The sequence below is a fragment of the Myxocyprinus asiaticus genome, chromosome 42 (genome assembly GCF_019703515.2).
Source record: "Myxocyprinus asiaticus isolate MX2 ecotype Aquarium Trade chromosome 42, UBuf_Myxa_2, whole genome shotgun sequence".
NCBI lineage: Eukaryota > Metazoa > Chordata > Actinopteri > Cypriniformes > Catostomidae > Myxocyprinus > Myxocyprinus asiaticus.
In genome coordinates, this window is record NC_059385.1 from 1,682,971 (window position 1) to 1,699,894 (window position 16,924).

The 16,924-nt window shown below is 38.0% G+C and overlaps 1 protein-coding gene across 1 annotated transcript in view; it reads right to left on the minus strand.

Moving 5' to 3' along the window:
- Nucleotides 1–16,924, minus strand: part of LOC127433073 (WD repeat-containing protein 70-like) — an 85,326-nt gene that overhangs the window by 53,554 nt on the left and 14,848 nt on the right. The window lies entirely within an intron of this gene.

Here is a 16,924-nt window from a genome sequence, read left to right on the forward strand (position 1 = left end):
GTAGTTTTTGGCATTTAACAGTTTGATAAGCCTTTTTACAGCTAAACTATTTATTGAAGCAGTGTCAGAATCTGAAGAATGACTTCAGACAAGTATTCTACACAACACCTCTCAAATAAACTTTAGGATTATGCATAATAACAGGAACATTGATCACAACAGAGTATTTTGACATCTGACAGTGAACAAACGGCGCTTTGATGACTGTATCAGCGGTGCATTAAAGGATGAAATGTAAAGACTTAAAGAGACAAAATTTCTCAGAGAGAAAACCTGTTAGTGTGTAACTCTGCACAAATATAGCTTCCTATATTTATCTATTAATCATTGTAGTATTAAAATAAAATCTGGGTGGTGGAGGACAAGTCTCAGTTGCCTCCGCTTCTGAGACCGTCAATCCATGCATCTTATCATGTGACTCGTTGTGCATGACACCGCGGAGACTCACAGCATGTGGAGGCTCATGCTACTCTCCACGATCCACGCACAACTTACCACACGCCCCATTGAGAGCGAGAACCACTAATCGCGACTACGAGGAGGTTACCCCATGTGACTCTACCCTCCCTAGCAACCGGGCCAATTTGGTTGCTTAGGAGACCTGGCTGGAGTCACTCAGCACACCCTGATTTCGAACTCGCGACTCCTTGTGTGGTAGTCAGCGTCAATATTCGCTGAGCTACCCAGGCCCCCACTTTTTTTAATTAAGTAACTGTCATTCCTTTACGCACAAGCACAGCTCCTTTGTGTGTTAATTAGGCTTATTATAGATTGCGCATCATTCACAAAACATGCCCGGCGCAATTTACATCACGCTATTACCATCAATGAAAGGGCGTAAAATGAATTTGATCTAAAAGCGATGTTTGCGTACATTTTATTTTGATCATATCAGCAGAAATTCATCAAATACTACAATGGTTAAATGAAGACGTGCGTCATAACATGGCATATATCTAGATGCGAGGAGTAGACAAGCGCACTTTCGACATGTTTAAGAGACGATTCAGGTGCCGCAAGATCAGAATTGTGCAAACTGCGTTTTCACCGTTGCCTGATCTGCATAATTCCTTTAGTGAATTGTGCGCTAAACCAGTGCAGACAGTACGTGCAAAAAAAGAATGCCGCTTTTTCCGGGCGCAATTCATTCTTAGTGAATTCCCACTTGAGTTATTTTTGTTATATTTCTTTTCCATACTGGTTTATTATTATTGCATCCACTATTTCGCATAACCCTGCCTTTAAATGGAACGTGAGAAAAAAATTGGTCACTTTCATCAGTCAGAATTCTTGTCTAAGTGGGAGGGGTTCTGGACCAGACTTTAAACTGATAGTCAGAAGTCTGGCTGTGCAACACTAAGAACCCGAAGAGCCTTGACGAAAGCTTCAAAAACCATTGCCTTTATTCACTGAAGCAATCAGGAAGTTCAAAGTTGCTCAGAACTCTCGATTACTTTCAACAGAACTGTCCATCTCACTTAGCTCCTCATATCTGTGCTGTTATCTCAGAAATAGCGAGAGGAGAGGGTGAGAAATAATGAGGTGAGCTTACAGCACGCCAACCTGTTTAAACACAAGCAACAGCAAGCAGACATAGAAGCCCGGTACCGAACACGTCCAAGAGGCTCTTCCTGCTTAACTTAGCCATGACCCCAGAGGTCAAATGTCTCCAGAGACGAGCATAAACACACAGAGAGCCTCAATAGTGTCCAGCATTGGATTCCAGCACAACGACACTAAAAGTGTATAAACAAGGGGGAAGAAACACAGCGAAGCCAGTGCAAACAAATGTCAAACGAAAGCGTCTGTCCATCTGTCTGAGGTTGGGAAAGTCATCACATGATAAAACACAGCTCATGTACGAGACGACAGATTGATGACAGGAAGGGATCTTCTGTCAGGATTGCCATGTTGAAAACCTCAAGATTCAAAATTCAAAAAGACAAAGTTGGCTGCGTTGTGCATATGGAAAACAACACATTTTGAAAATCGACTAGTTGTTGGTTGCTGGGTTTTTGACATGAAATACTTTAGGAGGTTGACATGTTTGTGATGTGACATGCTATAACTCCAGAGCTATTTTAAACAGTTTTTTGATCATTAATTAGTACTTATTAAATGACTAAATACTAATTAACTACTAAACAACTAATTATTGTTTGCTTGTCGATTCATTATTTTAAAAATAACATGTAAAACATATTTATGAAATTAATCCCCGGACCATAATAAGGAATATTACTACCATCGGAGCAATGCAAGCTTGAAGTACCACCCGTTTTCTCCAGGGGGCAGTAAGCGAAACTCCAGCTGTATAAGCAACGCGCAGCTTATACAGAGAACAAACCACTCTTAACCACAGCAGACAGCGCAAGATGAGAACACGCTCTAGCATTCAAACAAAGCTTGGAGCGCAAATCCAAATGCAGGGATCTGAAGTCGTGTTTTTCTAAGTTTCAAATTACGTTGAACTTGACACAGCGACCTAAAAATGCTGTGTTTATGATGCAACGCAACCAAAGAGAGGTGCTCCAAAAGCGTCCATCTGATGCAGGTGTACAATGGTGCGTCTTTGGACAAGCCCTTATAATAAATCTCGAACTGATCGACAAATTCAATTGAAAAATGGATTTCTGTAGACTACAGGCCAATGATAGGCTTAATTTCAATAATATGGAAATAAACAATATTTTTGGATTTTAAAGCCACATTTTTATTGCCTTATCAATGCTTTACTCGTCTGCCACAACAATTTAATCTATTTTAATTCTATGAATTATAATTTATATATATATATATATATATATATATATATATATATATATATATATATATATATATATATATATATATAAAATATTATAATTATTTAAATATAAATATTATTTAATCATTACATATTGAATTATTGTTATTTGGGGGCATCAATCATGATTAGCAAAATTTTAATCGATTGACAGCCCTACTAATTACTTTATAGTTGTTATACATGCAGCTTTATGAGCTCATATAAATTGATTTTATAATATAATTTATATAATATAATTTAATATGTAATGATTAAATAATCATAAATATTTATATTTAAATAATTATAATATTATATTAATATATATATATATATATATATATATATATATATATATATAATTATTTAAATATAAATATTTATGATTATTTAATCATTACATATTACATTATTGTTATTTGGGGGCATCAATCATGATTAGCAACATTTTAATCGATTGACAGCCCTACTAATTACTTTATAGTTGTTACACATGCAGCTTTATGAGCTCATATAAATTGAGAGACTAAATGGAATATTTTTACTTTTAGTTATTAATTCGTCACACTGCGGGACCATTCAAAATATCAACAGAAAGCAAAAACACTACTTTTGAAAATCTTAAAACAATCAGACATTTTTCTTATTAACATATATGGAGCCCTTTGTTCTGTCCTTGTTTGCAATTAAAGGTTGTAGCTATTTAGCCCATTTATTTGTTAAATATCTGTTGGTTACGCTATTATTGGGTGGCACTTTGCATACACGTATCACTAAAAAACATGTTTGATAGATATCAGATGGAATTTATACTTAATCAGCATATGAATAGTTAACCTGCTGACAGAAGCTGCCTAACATTTCCTTTTGTGAAAAAATAAGTCATCCTGGTTTGAAACAACATGACTACAAAATAGTATAATTTTTGGGCAAAAAAAAAAAGAAATCACTGATTAACTATTCGGAAAACCTACAGACTAGTTAATTTGCATGTTACACAATTTTGGACATCCTTAATCACAGTAACGCAAGTGCATTTTACAATCTAAGGGGCCGCTCACACAGGACACCTTCTTGCGTTAAAACAGCTAGACAAACAAAAGGCACCTTTAAAGGAATACAGTATGAACTTCCATACAATTCCTCCATGTAATTGTAAATATTCTATATGTCTATCCATATGTTAGATTCATCTGACTGACCCATCGTTTCAAAACTACAATTAATCTGTTGGGTTGCATGTTGAACTCGAGATGGCGTCTTAAAAACGCAGCGCTCATGGCACAGGATGAAGAGTCTGTCCAGTGCATGTTTACATGTACCAGCCATTAAAAAATTGCACAGATGCAACACCGTGTCCTGTGTGAATGGCCCCCACAGTGCTGATTGCACAGACACCCAGTGGTTTGGCCCTTTCAAGGGCCTCTTCGTCTCACCACACCCACCCAAATCAGATTGTATGTCGCTGCGGGATGTGTTTGGAGACACAAGAGACGAATGGAAAAGGAGGGCAGTATAAAAAGAAGTTGATCAAAGCGGTGTGAGGCCCCTGTGTGTGTATGTTAACACCTCAGTGATTATGAAGGGCTGGACTTGTTTTATTTCAGGGGCCAAGAGAGTTTCGAAGGTGAAAGGAACAAATGAGTCTGGGTGGGCCAACAGGACGGTGTTCAGCTGTACGGGATCGTCCTCTGAGCACAGACTGTAATGAGGTTTTACATAAGAGCGTTTAAAAGGCTTGGACCAATTAAACACGATCGCCAACCCAAACACTTGATTTAAACTGTCTTAATAGTCAATTCAGTCTGCTTCGGTGGACAAAACAACATGTGGTCGAGCCGAGCAATACATTCAAGTGCACTGAGCGGTATGCAGGTTTGTGACGGAGACATGGACGACTTCCTCTGTAAGAAGGACCAGAGTATTAGATTCACTGGACTGTACGTGAACTCAATGCATATCCCTTTCAATGCACTGACTTGCTCACAGGTCAGCCGGATTTCAACAGTACACCGTTTTAACCATGAAGAACCGGGTTTATGGCTTACAGATCAAGTTTGGCTCAGAGAAAGACCCATATTAGGTCATTTCTTGCTTTGTGCAAATCTATAAAAAAGCTGTTGTATTGTTTCTTCAACTATAGTATGAACACTTTTATGATCCAGGTGATGATTTTTATTTAAACTAACAAGTCTCAAATGTTTTTGTTTGCACGAAGAGCACATTAAAACTATCTCGGAAATGTAAAAAAATGCCTTCATATATTTTTGCAAATTTTCAAATGCCTAAATGTCTAGATTTTATTGCTTTCTTGTCAAGGACATGGACTTCGATTCGATACTTAACTATGAAAATTGGTTGATGACGGCATTTTTCAGATGATAATCTAAGGCCACATCCACACTAATACGTTTTGGTTTGAAAATGCATTAAATTCGCTATGTTTACGCCTCTCATCCACACTGGAACGGTATTGAATACGGAGACTTTCGAAAACGCTCTTCGATATTGATGACGTTAAGAAACTGAAAAACTTATTTGTTTTGGGGGGGGGGAATTTTTCCCCTTTTTCTCCCAATTTGGAATGCCCAATTCCCAATGCGCTCTAAGTCCTCGTGGTCGCATAGTGATTCGCCTCAGTCCGGGTGGCGGAGGACGAATCCCAGTTGCCTCCGCGTCTGAGACAGTCAATCCGTGCATCTTATCACGTGGCTTGTTGAGCGCGTTGCCATGGAGACATAGCGCGTGCGGAGGCTTCATGCCATCCACCGCGGCAACCATGCTCAATTCACCATGCGCCCCACCGAGAACAAACCACATTATAGTGACCACGAGGAGGTTACCCCATGTGACTCTACCCTCCCTAGCAACCGGGCCAATTTGGTTGCTTAGGAGACCTGGCTGGAGTCACTCAGCACGCCCTGGGATTCGAACTAGCGAACTAGTGAACTCCAGGGGTGGTAGCCAGCGTATTTTACCACTGAGCTACCCAGGCCCCCAAGAAACTTAAGTGGATTAAGTGTGGGCATGGCCTAAAATACACATAACGACATGAAATGATTTTTCACACAATAAATATATTATCAATCACAAATATCAATATAATGATACAATATCATTTTTACACAAAATATAATGCATATAATAATGCAATAAAACATCCTTCAATTGTGGTGACATTTTCACCACAACCAACAATTTTTCCACAACTAAAGTTCTACCAAAAGTTAATGTATTTGTTTATAAAGGAAATATAACATGTGATTTGTTGTTAATACACAGAAAAATCAAGGTAAAATATCACAGAATATATTTTTAATTTTTTGCATATATTTTAAATCAAGCAGTAATTTTATAAAATCATGCAAAAAGTAATATAAAAAACAACATGTTATTGTGTGTATATTATTTCATATTATTATATCAAATAATGTCATATATTATAAAATATAACGTGTTCATTTAGGATGAAGTATATTTAAAAGCTGGAAATTTAAAAGTGGGCAGATGTGGAAATTTGTTGAATTAAAATGACAAATATTACAGAATTATTCTGTCATGGACACTGTAGTGGACAAAAATCAAACAAACTACTAAGAGTTTCAGAATTTAATTCTAAGGGAGTTTTTTTCTTCTATTTTTCAGTCCACAGGGGTCAAAAGTGCCCATAGTTGAAAATTAGATTTAAAAAATGGATGATCCCAAAGTTAAACTCATCTAAACAACCTAATTTAGATGTTAATCTAAATAAAATAAATAAAATAAAAATAAAAAGAGTCAAATTAAACCATTTAAATATTCATGTGAAAATAATAAATATAATAAACAAATTTAATAATATATTTAATTATATTTTATTAAAATATATAATACATTTATTAATATTTATGTTTTTACAAAAAGTATGACCATCACTCAGTTTTCGCATCATTTAATTTAATTAATTAATTATATTTATTTATCACACATTATACATTTGCACATATACAGTGAAATTCTTTTTTTCACATATCCCAGCTAAGCTGGGGTCAGAGTGCAGGATCAGCCATGATATGGCGCCCCTGGAGCAGATAGGGTCAAGGGCCTTGCTCAAGGGCCCAACAGTGGCATCTTGGCGGTGCTGGGGCTTGAACCCCCAACCTTCTGATCAGTAACCCAGAGCCTTAACCGCTGAGCCACCACTGCCCCCCCATTTCCACCACAACCATCAATTCTGCCTCTAATAAAGTTCTATCAAAATTTAGTGTACTTCTTTATCAAGGAGTCAATAGTATCAGTAAAGAGCATGCTTAATATAAAATACTGCATGACATGTGACGAGAACAAACAAATATCAAGGTATCACAGAATATATTTCTGTGTATTTTCAGTCAGGCTTTCATTTTGCAAAATTATGCAAAAAGTGTGAAAATATGACTTAATGGTGTGTATTTAGGATCCTTAAAATGCTAGCCAAAAATAAGCCTTATGAAGATAAAGGAGTCTGAATATCATCAACAAAATACACAATTTGAGATGTGATGGAAATAACATTTGTTGGTTTAGGAATAAATGACAAAAATGGCTTTTGCTTGTCTTGCATGCAAATGCACTGTTGGACATTATAGTCGACAAATCACAAACTAGTAAGAGTTGTGAGAAAAGTGCATTCTAAGGGAGATTATTTTCTATTTTGAGTCCAAAGAGCCAAAAGTGCTCATTGTTGAAGAAACACTTTTAGAAAAATTGATGAAATATTTTGGTGACAACTCCAGTATGCAACAACAAAAAAAAAAAAATTAAGCAAAGATGATGACATCATTGGTGAGCAGTGAAAAGCTGTCTTAGCACAGGAAAGAGGCATTTCAGCAACCTAATACTTCTACCAAATCAAGAGAGGTTTTGGCCGGAACCCCAGTGGTTAATTAACTCAGATACGATTCAGCAATTTAGGAAAGATCCCAAGCATATGCCATTTTTCTAAATCCTTCTCAAAGACTACAGCTGCAAGAAATGTGTTTACTCCTAAAAAATACACACATGATAAAATATCTGTTTTGCAGAGCATAAAGAAATATGAATATATCTAAAAAATGTTCAAATAGATACATTTATAAACAAAATGTTTCAGAATGTCTTCTTTAACGGTCTCTGGGGAGCTGCCATTGAAGGGACAAAAATCGACTGGATTTCACGAACACCTCGACAGAAATATAAATGTTATAAATACTTCTAAACAATGCTGACACAAATTCATACACACATATTAAAACTGACCATTAAAGCTTTGCAGAACTATTCACAGTGTTTACTCTTTACAATAAAGTAACAATATAATAGCATTAATTTCTCAAACTGTGTTGGCGAATTCTCACATCTAACTGAATGGTAGCTGGAACAGCTGTTAGATCTCCACAGCTGATAGTCAGTCAGAGCTTTAGGACAGAGCCAGAAACCTGCTCTCATTCCAGCATGGCATGATGGGATTCTACGGCATTCAGCTGCAATCACAACAATCCCCACAGAGATTTTTTTTGGTGTGAAAGAACAATGCAATCGAGAGCTTCTCCAGACGGTTTTCCAATCTCATTTGCACAAACTGTAGATGTTGTCCAAGTAAGGCTGGTAAACATACATGTGTATATATATATATATACACATTTCCAATATTTCCAAATAATCGAGATCCCGATTATTAAAATACTAAAATCGAGCGCTGGAAGTCCCCGTAACGCAGACATACATACCTGAACAGTAAAATACACTTCAAAATTCCCATCTAGGTGAGTCAGTGTAAACACATTCATTTATGTCTAAAGTGAATGTAAACAGCAGGATGAAAAGTGGATTTTTTTATCAAAATATCGGAAAATATCGAAAGTATAAATGCAGCCTGATATTCCTGCCACTGTCTAGTATGTCGTTAACATTAGTCAAACAACAAGAAAATGAGAAAACCACTCACCACTCTTGGCTGGGTAGCGCAGTGGTAAAAGACGCTGGCTACCACCCCTGGAGTTCGCTAGTTTGCTAGTTCGAATCCCAGGGTGTGCTGAGTGACTCCAGCCAGGTCTTCTAAGCAACCAAATTGGCCTGGTTGCTAGGGAGGGTAGAGTCACGTGGGGTAACCTCCTCGTGGTCGCTAATAATGTGGTTCGTTCTCAGTGGGGCGTGTGGTGAGTTGAGTGTGGATGCCGTGCTCTATGTCTCCGTGGCAACGCGCTCAACAAGCATGTGACAATGGTCATGTGATAAGATGTGCGGGTTGGCGGTCTCAGATGCGGAGGCAGCTGGGAATCGTCCTCCGCCACCTGGATTGAGGCGAATTACTACGTGACCACGAGGACTTAAAAGCGCATTGGGAATTGGGCATTCCAAATTGGGTGAATAAATAATAATAACAAAAAATAAAATAATAATAATAATAATAACATGTTTAATTTATATAGCGTCTTTCCAGAGCTCAAGGACGCTTCACAATAAAGAACAGTAACAAAAAAAATCATATAGACAGTGAAGAGCTGCCCAGTCTGGAACAAAAACAAATGCAGTTGCATATAGCAGATCAGATCGTGCAATCAATTAGACATATTAATCCAGTACAAAAGAACACATAACATCGTGTAGACAGTAGAGAAAGTGTAAGCAGTGTAGGCAGTGGCCCAATCAGAATACAGATAAGCATACAAATACAATGAGCAGTACATGAAACATATACACATTATGACTGATAATATTGGGAGAACAAATGGGTTTTGAGCTGAGATTTGAATTCAGTGATGGAGGTAGTAGTTCGGAGAGCCAAGGGGATTGAGTTCCATAGCTTAGGTGCCACAACAGAAAAAGACCTGCCGCCCATTGACGGAAGGCAGAATCTAGGAACAAGAAGTAGTTCGCACCCAGAAGATCGGAGTGAGCGAATAGGATTATAGGGAGAACGTAAATCAGAAAGAAGGAACTAGACCGTGGAGTGACTTAAATGTAAGCAGGAGAATTTTATGCTACATTTTGTTACTTTTTTCAATTTCTGAATGTTTACTTGAATGCTTGATACTACTGTTAAAAACTAAAAGCATTTTTTTCTATATCTGTACAGTATATTTGTTTTTATTTATTCTACGGCATGTAATTAATTTATTCGCTCTTTATTACTGACTGTTAAGGCCCAAACATCTTCTACGTAAGTATGTGAATGCAGACGCATCTTGCAACGCAAACTCGATTTCACATGTCGTTGTGTTGTGAAATGTGTCAGAGCGCAATTCATAACCTAACGCAAGTACACATTGTATTCTCAGCATTGCCGCAAGGGGCGCTACAGCAGATATTCGTTTTTCAATCAACAACTGTCATGGCAGACCAGCAATTTGAGGAGAGTCTTGCCGAACAAGTTAGATTATACAAACATATTTTTCTGTCGTCTTTTTAGAAAATCCGGTTTCGTGGCGCCTAAAAAACTCTTTCACCCCCTTGTGGTCCAAGGTTTGTGGTCAAGAGTGCACGTAGTGTATGTACGACGGGACCACGCGTTGGCCAGGCACTGGTGAAGCGCTCACGTCTGCGTACTTGCGTGAAGTATATTTGGGCCATTACTTGTCTTGAATAAATACTTGAAACAATGTTTACTCAAATTAGTTAGTATTTTGTTGTGGTAGGCAAACTGCTTTCATATGATAGCAAAAAGGAACATCATAGCTGAAATATACCTAAATTAATCTGAATCTAATCAAATCGAAGCAGAATCTATTTTAGAACTTGCAAATCAGAATCAAATGGGGAAATCTGTATTAATACCAAGTTATCCTAAGAAGGTAAATAGTCAATTTTGATTTCATGTCTCTTTGACTGTAAAATTCTAGTCTTTATGCTAAATCCCAATTTCAAGCATTTTAACAAAAACTGACTTTCTTAAGCAGGCGACCTTTACTGCTAACACTCACTGTATGTCATTATTGTACACAACATTTGCAATTTTTATTAAAGAAGAAAAAGTGCTTGTGAGATCATGGGAACAAGGTCTCACTCAAAGAAAAACTACAGTTCTGTCACTGTTTAATGTTCTTTGATTCATGATATCTATAAAACCCTACACTGTTGTACTCCGAGTGAAGGAGAATTTTACTCCCAAGACGACCTAATCAAATTACTCAACTACACATATCTACAGAAAACAATCTTTCAGTGCTGAAATGTCACTAGCAAACTAATTGCCAAGGGACATTTTTGCCTGCAAAATAACATACTAAAAGAGTAGGCTGGCTCACAATAGGAGGCACATGGGTGGTCAGATGAATAACTAGTCTTCATTAATGAGATTGGTGGGCTCACGTTTAACGGGCGATCTGTGCTACAGTATTATTGAGGATAACCAAATGCTCAAAGCTGCACTGCTGTGAGAGACAAATGGCCATAAGGTTTTGTGATAATGTGATAGGGAGTTTAGACAAAATAAGCTATACTGATGACTGTTTCCCATCTGTGAGCTCCATTCAGAACTCAAATAAGACCCATTGAAATCAAACGTGGAGCTCCCAGCAATGTTCTTGTAGAAATGTTCGTTCAAAAGCTGAGATCTCTACTCTACCTATATTGGTAAACTGATGTAATACTGCTCTACAAAGGCTAAACGCAGTATCTGCACATTTTGAGGATCGAGTTATGAGTGAAATCGTGTGTCTTAGATTATGATCTGTCTTGTGAAAGACAGGTTTAGCTCAAATACACTCAGAGAAGATTCAGAGAAAACAGAGCGAGATTATTTTAGAATCAACATTTAAGATGTATATAGGATGCCAATCTTCAGTGTTCAGTTACTGCGTTTGGCCTTTGTAGGTCAGTATCATGTGCTTACATAGGTGACAGGCATAATGGTGTTGTAAGGTGTACTGGTTTAGGCACTGGGTTGGCAATTAGAAGGTTACTGGTTAGATCCCTGCAAGCGTTAATTTATGGTGAAAATCAGAACCAGAGCAACATTTGAGATGCTATGCGATTATATTGATGATATTCTCTGAGTGAATTATGTATTTACATGGCTTGTTGAGACAAAGTTACAGAACTATTTTTAATGCACATCTTTATTCCTTAAGTCTACAGGAATATATTCGGTAAATGAGTTTCTATTGTAGTTTATGCGCCTGAAAAAAGTTTTTATCCACCTTAAGCGAGCATATACATTTTTTTTTGCACATCTTGGTGTTTCTATTTGACATTTCTTATGCAACAGGAAAACCTGCATAAAAAATAAGTGGATGAAAACCCAGCTAGACGCCTTCACAATTGAGCCATTGACAAGGTATTTAAAGGAAGTACAATGTCACTATTTGCGCACCATCATATCAAAGCTGTATGACTTACTCTCTTCTGCAGAACACAAATGGAGATTTTCCACATCAAATTTGCCATGTTGCAATCAGTCACATGACACACGAAAACCAATGGCATTTGATATCACTGACACCAAACCTGGCATGCTTTATCGACACTGGGCATATATGAATATTGACAAATTCTAATAACATTTAAAATGTATGGTGGAGAAGAAGATTTACAGTGAATAGCATAAAATTGGGTATGTTCCTCCCACAAAGCTATCGTATGCCTTCAGAAGACATTGAGTTTTTTGAACTACTTTTATGATACTTTTATGGTTCTTTTTTGGTCCGGTTTTGCTAAACATCTCCTTTTGTGTGCCACAGTAGAAAGAAAGCCATACAGGTTTGAAAAGGCATGAGGGTAAGTGGGTAAGGGCCAATAGGACCAATAACAACTGAATTTTCATTTTTGGGCAAACTAACCCTTAAACCCAAGGTTGCTCATGGCTAGGGGTGGGAATCACAAGGTAACTTGCAATATGATATTATATCAATATCTAGGTCACGATACAATATTATTGCGATTCTTTATTTTTGGTGTATTGCGATTCAAAACTGCAATATATATATATATTTTTTTCCTCCCAATTTGGAATGCCCAATTCCCAATGTGCTTTTTTTTTTTTTTTGTCCTCGTGGTCGAGTAGTGATTCGCCTCAATCCGGGTGGCATAGGACGAATCCTAGTTGCCTCCGCGTCCGAGACCGTCAACCTGCGCATCTTATCATGTGGCTTGTTTAGCGAGTTGCCACGGAGACATAGCGCGTGTGGAGGCTTCACGCCATCCACCGCGGCAACTACGCTCAACTCACCACGTGCCCCACCGAGAACGAACCATATTACAGCGACCACAAGGAGTTTAACCCATGTGACTCTACCCTCCCTAGCAACCGGGCCAATTTGGTTGCTTAGGAGACCTGGCTGGAGTCACTCAGCATGCAAAACTGCAATATATTGCAATATTTTACTCATCAATTCTCATTCTTCCTCAAAGGACTTCAGAGAACTATTACCAAATCACTAAAATTCATTGTTAAATTGTTACAAAAGTGCCTGAAATGATTTGAATGTGAATCATTTATGTGTAAACATAAACAATACTGACCTTGAAATAAGTCTTTTTACATTTTTTGTTCACACTGTATGCAGACTTGGAATGTGAAATTGATTCTTTAATGGATCTCTTTTGAGTTCACTTTAGTTGTGATAGGTTACTCAATTTAAGTATTGTAATTTAATAATGATAATGTAGTTATATTACACTATGAAACCCTCTGGTTTTTATTTTCGCTGAAAACTGTAGGAAGAACTTTGAGTTTCTGTCTGTTGGCTAATTCACAGAAGTTTTAAAATGATTCTTAATAGGTGAAATGCTCTTCCACTGCCGTTCTCAATAGCATGTTTCAAGCATCTACATCTGAGACAGAGTTCAGCAGAGCATTCAAATATTGCGAATTACAAGCTGTGCGCATGCTGTGTATGCGTGTGTGTGTGAACAACAGAGCAGCACCTATTTATTGAATCGCGCTGCACATGCAGACTGTATATTTACCTTTTAAATATCATTTTGCGATTCACAAAACTATTGTTCAGCTTCAAGAGACTTGGAATATAATGCACGAGTCATGTGGACTACCTTAATGGTGCTTTTATGCTTCTTTAAAGTCATATTGGAGCTTAACGGTAACGATCAATACACACAAAAACAATACCAGAGCACTGGAGCGATGGCTTCACTTCTAGGGATGTGAACTTCAATGTTCAACATAAACAATGCTTTTTCTGGACCTTGGAGACCAGTTTGGACATGAATATAACAAACCAAATGTTGCCAAACTCTGGATTTGAACTTTTGTGTGTTGTGGGTGACGTCAAAGGAGTTCTGTTCTGTCTCAGCAGGGAAGCGTAATAACTGTGCCATCTAATGGACTGTTTTTGAAGTACTAGATCAATTGGATAATAGAAAGTTTTGTCCCATGACCATAAAATGAATGCTGAAACATTAAAAAAAAAAAAAAAAAAACATGTATTTTTGATGCATGAATATCATGAGGAAAAATATTGCAATACTTCAACATATCGATTTTTCCCCCCACCTCTACTCTTGGCTAATGAGTTCATTCTATGGCAACTTTGCGAAAAAAGTTGCAGAAACACCCCAAGTCATGTGATGATCAATTCTACAATTTAAACAAGGAAGGCAGTTACGTCTGTTTGATGGTGCGGTCAAACTTGACCGTTCATTTGTCCCATGAGACATGAACGGACGGCCTGCATTAGCCACGAGAGGGGCCGCTTGTGTCGTACCTTTTCATTGGGCTGTCAGCTTAATCGACAGTGACCGGGAACATTAGCATGCTTCTCAAACAGTGCTGACCCCTGCTAACCACACCAAAGGGCCGCGGCTCACCGCACCGAGCAATCAAGTCAATCTAGACCTCTCTGTTTCCCCCGTTAACCTCCGTTCTGATGCATAAAGCATCTCAGAGGAGCCTCGGATGAGACATTTGATTGAGAGGCAAGTGCAAAGTCAGGCCACACTAGCCGATCACAGCGCTCCCACCGTGCACATGTGGCCCCTGTTCTCGGGCTCTCAGGGCCCCGGCGTGCTGATGTAACGACCCACCGGGGACGGCTCACATCTGCAGCTGTTCCTGAACTAAATTGCTCCCTATTTCCTCTTCTGAAACAGCGAGCAACATGCACTGCAACCTGCCAAGGGATGATTTCCAGAATCTAAATTACAACTAAATAAAACAGACCCACATCTGTAACTGCAGTAAACCTGTTTTCTTTTGGATGTTACGACAGCATGTTACAGTGACGTTCACACTCACTCTAAACACAGCTAATGGACAAAATCTTAGGGGAACAAATTGAGGAACGTGTTGCAAAGGTTTATACACTATATAAAATTTCACAGGTGTATAGTTAGCAACTGCGAACACTCAAATATTTGATGTTAAAACTGAAAAAAACAGTATATCAGTGTTTCCACCTCATTGTTCAAGGCAAATCTACGGCAAAATAAATTATATTTAACTAGAGTTGTGATCTTTAAGACTGAACTGAATTTGATAAGAGAGAAAGACAAACAAGTCGCTGCGAATAATAAGGCACTGAAAATAAAAAGACGAAAAAAATAACCAAACACATCTTTCTACTGCAATTTCATTGCTGGATACATGCAAAAATAAAACAAAGTGTTACCAGAGTAGTCTGATTCACAAATTGCATTCTAATTGACTCTTACGAGCTGATTCTTTTAAAGAATCGGGCGAAATGACTCACGACTAATTGAATTACTCACTGCATCAGCCAGAGTGGTTACTGAATGAAAGGAATATTCCGGGTTCAGTACACGTTCAGCTCAATTGACAGCATTTGTGGCATAATGTCGATTACCACAAAAATTTATTCTGACTTAAAAAAAAAGCAGCAGCAAAAATGGAGGATCCAGTGAGGCACTTACAATGGAAGTCAATGGGGGAAATTTTTGGAGGGTTTAATTTGATAAAAGCATTTACATTAATTCTTCTGTTAAAACTTGTGTATTATTTGAGGTAAATCGTCATTTTTACGGTCATTTTAGGGTTTACGGCGTTACATCGTCATGGCAACGAAGTTGGCTATAACTTTCCACAGATGTGGTTAGTAAGTGATTTTATGACAGTAAAATCATATTAACACACATGTTGTTTATGTTTTGTGTTTATACTTTTGAAACAGTGAGTATTTTAATGTTTACAGATTGACCCCATTGACTTCCATTGTAAATGTCCCACTGCAACACACATTTGTGCTTTTTTTGTGGGGGGGGGATTTTTCCCCTTTTTCTCCCATTTTGGAATGCCCAATTCCCAATGTGCTTTTTAAGTCCTTGTGGTTGCTTAGTGATTCTCCTCAATCCGGGTGGCGGAGGATGAATCCCAGTTGCCTCTGCGTCTGAGACCATCAACCCACACATCTTATCACGTGGCTTGTTGAGTGCGTTGCCATGGAGACATAGGCTCAACTCACCACACGCCCCACCGAGAACGAACCACATTATAGCGACCACGAGGAGGTTACCCCATGTGACTCTACCCTCCCTAGCAACCGGGCCAATTTGGTTGCTTAGGAGACCTGGCTGGAGTCACTCAGCACACCCTGGGATTCGAACTAGCGAGCTAGCGAACTCCAGGGGTGGTAGCCAGCGTCTTTTACCACTGAGCTACCCAGGCCCCCACATTTGTGCTTTTTTTAAAGAAAAGGAGGGACGAGTCGAAGTACATTTTTGTGGTAATCAATGTTATGTCACAAATGCTGTCGACTGAGATGAACTTGTATTAAACTCATCTGAGTTATTGGTCGGGGCTCCACGACAGCAAAAACTGAATTCAGTAGCAAATATTTATAGTTTCTTATAAATATAAAAACACTATTCTTATAACCACTTACTCCTCAAACGGAGTATAAATGTTTAAATCTGATTAAGAGTTTGTCTATATTACAAGACCGCTGACTGTGTGTTGTTTGGAAAGTTTTAATGAAAAACAGCAACCTTGGATCACTGAAAACAAGCCCTGTGAGGTATCCCAAAATCCCTGGAATTATCAGGAATTATCCATCTAATCCCAAAAGCAAATGGTTTTCAGAAAAGAGAACCTCAACAAAAATAAAAGAAGTGAAGCTGAGGACCTCTTTTGCAAACTTCTACCAGTCCAAAGTTTGGACAAACTTGACTGAAATCATATTTAATCTAAAAGGTTTACGCTTAAAGGCTTGAACAAAAAAAAAAAAA